Source organism: Crocodylus porosus, unplaced genomic scaffold (genome assembly GCF_001723895.1).
Source record: "Crocodylus porosus isolate Cpor-Errol unplaced genomic scaffold, CroPor_comp1, whole genome shotgun sequence".
Lineage (NCBI taxonomy): Eukaryota > Metazoa > Chordata > Crocodylia > Crocodylidae > Crocodylus > Crocodylus porosus.
This window is the reverse complement of record NW_017728886.1, coordinates 260,109,646-260,117,314: the sequence shown is the minus strand read 5'-3', so window position 1 is coordinate 260,117,314 and position 7,669 is coordinate 260,109,646.

Sequence of the window (7,669 nt, the reverse complement as noted above, 5' to 3'; positions counted from 1 at the left end):
GGACATAAGGAAGAATTTCTTTACTGTCCGAGCCCCCAAGGTCTGGAAGTCTGCCAGCGGAGGTGGTTCAAGCACCTACATTGAATACCTTCAAGAACAAATTGGATGCTTTTCTTGCTGGGATCCTATGACCCCAACTGACTTCCTGCCCTTTGGGCAGGAGGCTGGACTCGATCTCCCGAGGTCCCTTCCAGCCCCTAATGTCTATGAAATAATGTCTATGAAATCTATTAATGTATTTAGGCATATAACTCCTATCCCACTGAAATTAGTGGGGACTGATTTAAGGATCTGGACTCAAGGGCCTAAAGTTGAGAAAACAAGGAATTTTTCTAAAGTCAAAGTTGCCATGAGTTGCTAACTTGGAAGGATTCGGGCGTGTCCAGACAAGGGCGCACATGCGGCTTGCAGTGCTTCAAAGCTGTTTGAGATGCCACAAACCACACACAGCACACATGCACCCATTTGCTGCATTGCTGATTTGTAGCATGCTACCAAAATTTGACCCTGGGAGATCCCCATGTCAAAAAAATAAGCTGTGGGGGAAAAAATAGCAGCGTGGTGCACCTGGCAGCAGCATGTGCTGTCAGAAACAGAGCCTGGCCATCCAGAGCCACACTCCGGTTGCTGGCCAGCTGGATTGGTGCCACTGCTGCCCCAGGAGGGCCCCAAAGCCCCAGGTAAGGCTGCTGGGGCCAGGACAGGTGCTGTCCTAAGCCTCCCCTACCCCACCCGGGCTCATTTGGTGAGTGCCAGAACTTGCCTGCAGGGATGTGCCCTGGGGTACAAAACAACGGCACAAATATGTGTCGTTGCTATGTGTCCTGTGGGAAACGCACGCCCCTTTACATGCGTGCTCATTTGGAGATGTCATTTGTGTTCATCTCATGTAGTGCAGAAACTCCGTTTATTCAGATTCTTCAAAATCAAATGTGCAGAGCCCAAAAGTTCGACATTTGTTATGCTCTCGTCGTCATCCAAATGCAGCTGCTGGGATGATAATTTGTGTCGCTGTCCCAGCTTGTCAGTGTAAGTTAATTCAGAAACAATGTTTATTTGCCTTCAGCACCTAAAATATCTGCTAGATGTTGCAAATGAAGGAGAGGACAAAAAATAAAAGAAAAGCAACAGGAGTCATTGCTGACACTAAGATAAGATTACTGACCAAACATGAGAAATGTCCCCACAAAAACCTGCCATACAGTTAAAAATGTGTTCCCACTTAATGCTATTGATTCCACATCTGAAAATAAACCTTTGAACTTTATGTGCAAACAGCTGAATAGGCCACCCAAGAATGCAGACCGAATCATGATGCAAGAGCCCTTGCTCTCATCTCAGACAAAGAAAATGATGAGGGAATGTCTCAGATGTAGCTATTTAAAATCTGATGTCTGGATATACACTATTTAGCCACGCTGAAGAAGAAATAGCACCTAACTTAATCCTAAAATGCATTTGAAAGCTCGCAAAAATTTCTGCTGCCACCAGCAGGCTGACTGATTTAAGGATCAGTGCTCCAGCATCCAAATACCATCGGGTGGAGTACTGAGGAAGGCCGGGTCCCTGCCATCGCAGCCAATTCTGACAGCCCATCTCAATATGCTGAAATTTGCAGTGGGTGCCAGAAGCATTCTGGTCAAATCATAGTACATATTTTTTGCAGAACAAGGAGAGAGATCAACAAGTAATTGCTTCTGAAGCATCTGAAGTTAAGCTTTTATCTCCATATTTAATCTCTGAACTGCATGGTCTGGCACTTTTGCAAATCTTTGGGAGATGTTTGGGTTTTTTCCCCCTTCTCTGTATTATCGGTTGTAGCCCCCTCTGAAGGATCATCTGAGGGTATTTAAGTTTTAGTAATATTCTGCCACTAGTAGCAAGACAGCAGTGGTGTCCCCCTCTGTCTTGCTCTTTACCTGTAGCATTTTTCATGGAGATTTATAGGGCTTGTCTGGATGGTCCTACTGACAACTGGGAGAGCCTTGCCCACAACTGCTTAGCTTGGAGAAGCCAGGTCAAAGCTGGTGCTATCGCCACAGACAGTTATCGGAGACCTCAGGCTCAGGCCCACAAGTGAGCCAGGAAGCACACTGTGCTTCAATCTCCATCTGATGAGTGGACCTGTAGCCACTGCGGGAAACCTTGCTGCTTGCGCATTGGGCTCTTCTCCCACACCACTGTCAAGCACCATTGATGGACTGACTTCATAGATTCATTGAAGTAGGGTCAGAGGGGACCTGAGCAGATTATTAAATCCAACCCCTTGCCCTAGGCAGGAATTAATACTGGGCTCATATGACCCCTACTAAGTTAAGCTCATATGACACCAGCTAGGTAGCTATCAAGTCTTCTTTTAAAGACCCCTAAGGTAGGAGCCAACACCACTTCCCTTGGAAGCTGGTTCCAGATCCTGGCTGTCCTGACTATGAAGTAGTGCCTCCTCATGTCTAGCCTGCTCTCAATCAACTTGTGGCTGTTATTCCTTGTTACTCCGGGAGGCGCTTGGGGGAACAAGGTCTCGCCCATTCCCCTCTGGTCCCCCCTGGTAAGTTTATAGACGGCCACTAGATCCCCCTCAGCCTTCTCTTGTGAAGGCTGAACAGGTCCAGGTCCCATAGCCTCTCTTTGTACGGCCTGCCCTGCTGCCCCCTGATCATGCAAGTGGTCCTTCTGTGGAGTGGATGGGTCGGTAGCAACCTGGAAAGGGGTGGATAGCGGGGTCCCGCAGGGCTCGGTCCTTGGACCGATACGCTTCAAAGTCTTCATCAGTGACTTGGATGAGGGAGTGAAGTGTACTCTGTCCAAGTTTGCAGATGATACAAAACTGTGGGGAGAAGTGGACACACCAGAGGGCAGGGAACAACTACAGGCAGACCGGGACAGGTTGGACAAATGAGCAGAAAACAATAGGATGCGATTTAACAAGGAGAAATACAAAGTGCTGCACCTAGGGAGGAAAAATGTCCAGAACACATACTGCCTAGGAAATGACCTGACATGAGTCATCAGTTTGACTAAGTCATCAGAAAAGCTAACTGCACTTTATCATGCATCAACACATGCATGACAAACAGAACCAAGGAGGTGATACTTCCCCTCTATCGGGTGCTGGTCAGACCGCAGTTGGAGTAGTGCGTGCAGTTTTGGGTGCCACGCTTCAAAAGGGATGTGGATAACCTGGAGAGGGTCCAGAAAAGGGCCACTCATATGGTTAAGGGCTGGCAGGCCAAGCCCTACAAGGAGAGACTAGGGCACCTGGACCTCCTCAGCCTCTGCAAGAGAAGGTTGAGAGGCAACCTTGTGGCTGCCTATAAATTCATCATGGGGCCACAGAAGGGAATTGGTGAGGCTCAATTCACCAAGGTGCCCCTGGGGGGTCACAAGAAATAATGGCTATAAGCTAGCAGACAGCAGATTTAGACTGGACGTGAGTAGGAACTTCTTCACAGTTAGAGTGGCCAAGGTCTGGAATGGGGTCCCAAGGGAGGTGGTGCTCTCCCCTACCCTGGGGGTCTTCAAGAGGAGGTTGGATGGGCATCTGGCTGGGGTCATCTGAACCCAGCACTCTTTCCTGCCTATGCAGGGGTTCGGACTCGATGATCTATTGAGGTCTCTTCTGACCCTAACGTCTATGAATCTATGACCCTCTCAATGCTGTCCATGTCCCTCCGGAAGTGCGGTGCCCAGAACTGGACGTAGTACTCCAAATGCGGCCTGACCAGTGTCGCATAGAGGGGGAGGATCACCTCCTTGGACCTGCTTTAGATGCATCTGTGGATGCATAAGAAGGTGCGGTTAGCCTTGCTAACTGCGTCCTCACATTGGCATCCCATGTTCATTTTCAAATCGATAATGACTCCAAGATCCTTTTCTGCCTCTGTGCTTTCAAGAAGGGAGTTCCCCAGCCTATAGGTATGCTGCTGGTTCTTCCTGTCCAAGTGCAGTACTCTGCAGTTGTCAGTATTAAATCCCATACTATTCACATTCGCCCACCTCTGTAACCTGTCCAGGTCCAGTTGTTTCCTGTCCCTCCCTTATAGCATGCCCACCTTACCCCAAAACTTGGTGTCGTCAGTGAATTTGAACAGGGTGCTTTTCATCCCCTCGTCCAAGTCGCTGATAACCGTTAGACCTTGTCATCCCTTAGGGTGCTCTGGTGAACAAATGTTCCCCAGAGTTCCTGGTGGACACCCCTTATAAACTTATAGGTGGCCATCAGATCACCCCTGAGCCTGCACTTTGGTTCTCCCTGACCCTACACCTGGCAGAGTCCCTCCTGAGTCCGTCCTGTACCCCGGTGGGGGAGAAGTCCTAGTCCCTACTCAGAAAAATGGAGGCAAAGAATTTGTTAAAAAGGTCTGCTTTTTCATCTAGTGCAACCAGCAGATTGCCAAGCATAAACTTCATTGTGTTTCCTTTCATCTGTCAAGGTGTTGGACAGCTATTGTATTATGGGGAACTTTCTGGCTGTGGTGTATGAGAGAGGTTATTCTCATGGACTCTTGTTGACAATTCATTGCCTGTGAATGCAGGAGACTGGACTCAATCTTCCAGGAGGCCCATTCCAGTCAGATGTTACTAGTTTCTATTTCAGGGTGTCCGACAACACTGTGGTCCTCATAAGATTTAGCTTTGCCTAATTAACAGCAAGGAGTTACATCCACACAGGGACATAAGGCAAAAATGATGCAGAGAAGCAATGGAACCCTACCATCAGGTCACCAACACAGCCTTAAACATGGAGGGGATAGGACGAGCTCAGGACAGAAAGAAGCAGCTGTAATGTATGTCAAGGAACCCATGCCTCAGTTTTGTCTTTCTGTCCTAGCAGGTAAAAATGATTATTCAGATCATACAGGTCTGTAAAGAAAATCATCCCAGAATTTGTCAGTAATTTTGTATTGAAATTATGGAAGGCAGAGCATTTGAACTGATAATGTTGCTTTCTTTTAGATGACCTTTACTTTTGACCAGCCAGCTCAGTATGATTTGAGCCAATTTTTTGCACATTTTGGGTGTGTCCACACATTCAGGCACGTGAGCTTGCAGCAGCTCACGTAGCAGTGGCACATATTTGTGCCAGAGATGTGGCTCAGCGCATATGCCTGAACATGCACTTTAGTGTGGTGCAGATTGTGCCACCTGGGGCAAATTGACCCTGCTCAGCTCCTCTTGGATCTTCAGCCAGAAGGAGCTAGAGGCTGGGGCCAGCACCTGTGCCCTGGTGAGTAGCTAAGGACTAATTGCCCTCAAGAGTTTCTGAGGCCTGGCCAGTTGGTATCTGGGGACACTAGCCCGCTGTGCCAGCTGGACTGCTGATGCAGCCCTAACCTAGAGTGGCCTCTGCACCCTCTACCCACTGCAGCAGTCTGGCAGTGGGGCCTGCCTGGCTGTGACCTGCTGCCAGCTGCAATGGCATCTGGCCCCTTGGACCTGCGGCCCCATGGCTGTGCGCGTGCCAGACCTGGATGGGGACCACATGGCTGCCTCATCTGTTATATGGGTACTGCAGCAGAGCCACCTGCACCTATAGGCTAGCTGCCAGTGGCCCAGGGCTGCACAGTTGGCTTTCATGAGGCACTGCTGTCATGTCTTCTAGTGCCCCTGTTCTGCCATCTGGGCAGCTGTCACGCACAAGATGTGCTTATTGCGGTGGCCTGCTTTGACCTGTCTAAGCGTGTCCGCCTGCCTCAAATGGCCAGGAGGTCAGCCACCTCATCTGCCCCACAGCTGGGTCCCTGGTGCCTGCCCTGGGCAGGCTCTTTTGCCTATGTCCCACCACTTCCCTCACCAGCAGGGATCCTGGTTTTCTCTGTTTAAAAACAACAAATTCTCTGGGGGTTTTTTAAATCCCAAATTCTCTGGTTAAAATACCCCAAATCCATGTTTTTCCACCATTAAAATGAAACACCACCATATATATAGGTATCAGTTGGCCAATGTTTTATTGATATATTTACAATTTTAAGGCAAGTAATTTGGAAGCCTGCCAGTGCCTCAAGCACTATATATCATTAAATAAATTCTAAATATCTACATAGTTTGGTGTTTGCTTCTTGGTTTTTTTTATCATACAAAATCAGAGCTCCCCCATCCCCTTCGCTCACCAGGAAGTGGGCCCCTCACTCCCAACCCACAGCCCTGCTAGTGCCTGTCTCTTATGACTCACAGCCCCTGTCTGTCCCCAACTCCCACCCTCCCAGAAGCAGCTCCCTCCCTGCACCAGAACACATGTCCAGGTGCAGCTGGTCCACCAGCTGCTTTGCAATTCTGAGCAGTGCCAGCCCTTGTGGTTCTGCTCCCTGTACCTGTGCCCAGGCCCCAGTAATCCCCATGCCATTCCTGGGAAGCCCTTGACTGGGGCTCAGGGAATGGGCTGGGCAAGCCCCTTCCCTTCTAGGCTGGACTTCATCTGCACAGGCTTCTCTAGGGGGACAGAGGGACTCCAATCCCAGCTCTGGCAGCTGTTCCTACCTGAAGCACTCCCCACACCCTCCCATATCCCTCCTTCTCTTTCACACATACACCCCTACTGCCCCCCAGCCCATCACATACACCTAAAGACCCTGCTGCCACCTCAATTCTCCCTCCCACTCATCACCCACCTCCACTGCCACCTTCACCCCTCTCTCCTTGCCCATCACACCCCACAAGTGTTTCCCAAGACCAGGAGCCCCATAAGGCTGGGGCTGCAAGCCCTAGCACCAATGTGGTCATGGGGCAGGGCTGCAGTGTGGCAGCTGCCTGTAAGGTTGTGGCTTTCACTTGCAGGTCCTGGCCCATCTGGTAGCTGGGCATGCAGGGTGTGAGATTTGTGGGGGAATGTGGGGTTTTGGGGGGGTTATAAAGGTATGTTGGAGGGGTGGGGCTTGGGAGTGTATAGGTGTGTGGGGTTTGTGGGTGGCATGTGTAGGTGTGGGGTTTGTGAGGTGTGTGTAGTTGTGGGAGTGTATGTGGTTTTGTGCCCCTCCACCCAACATAGCGCAAAGCTTCTTCTGCTGGAGGCAGCAGCAGCAGCGGGCCCTCAGGGCATTCATGGCCTGCTTCAGTGCACAGCTCCACCTGAGTCCCAGAGGCTACACATAGCGAACGGAGCTGGCCCAGCCTGCTGGCATGCACCTTCAAGTAGGACCAGGAGGGCTCCATGCTGCCAGATGGACTGAAAGGAGAGTTGCATGCCATTGGGCTCTGCCAGCTCCTGCCTCTACATGGGGCTTCCAGCACTCCAGCAGGAACCTGCATGTGGGGGCATGGAGCCTACCTAGCCCAATGGTGCATGAGTCCCCTGGTCCCCATGCCACTGGACTGGGCAGGCTCCATTCCTCCACATGTCAGTTCCTGCTGGAGTGCTGGGAGCTCCATGTGGAGGCAAGATCTGGCCCAACCTGATAGCACATGGCTTCTACCTTTAATACTGACAAATGCAAGGTACTGCACCTAGGGAGAAAGAACCAGCAGCATACCTACAGACTGGGGAATGCCTTTCTAGTTAGCACAGAGGCAGAAAAGGATCTTGGAGTCATTACTGATTCCAAGATGAACATAGGATGCCAATGTGGAGATTCAGTCAGGAAGGCCAACCACACCTTGTCATCCATCCCCAGATTCATCACGAGCAGCTCCAAGGAGGTGATCCTCCCCCTCTATGTGACACTGGTCAGGCCAC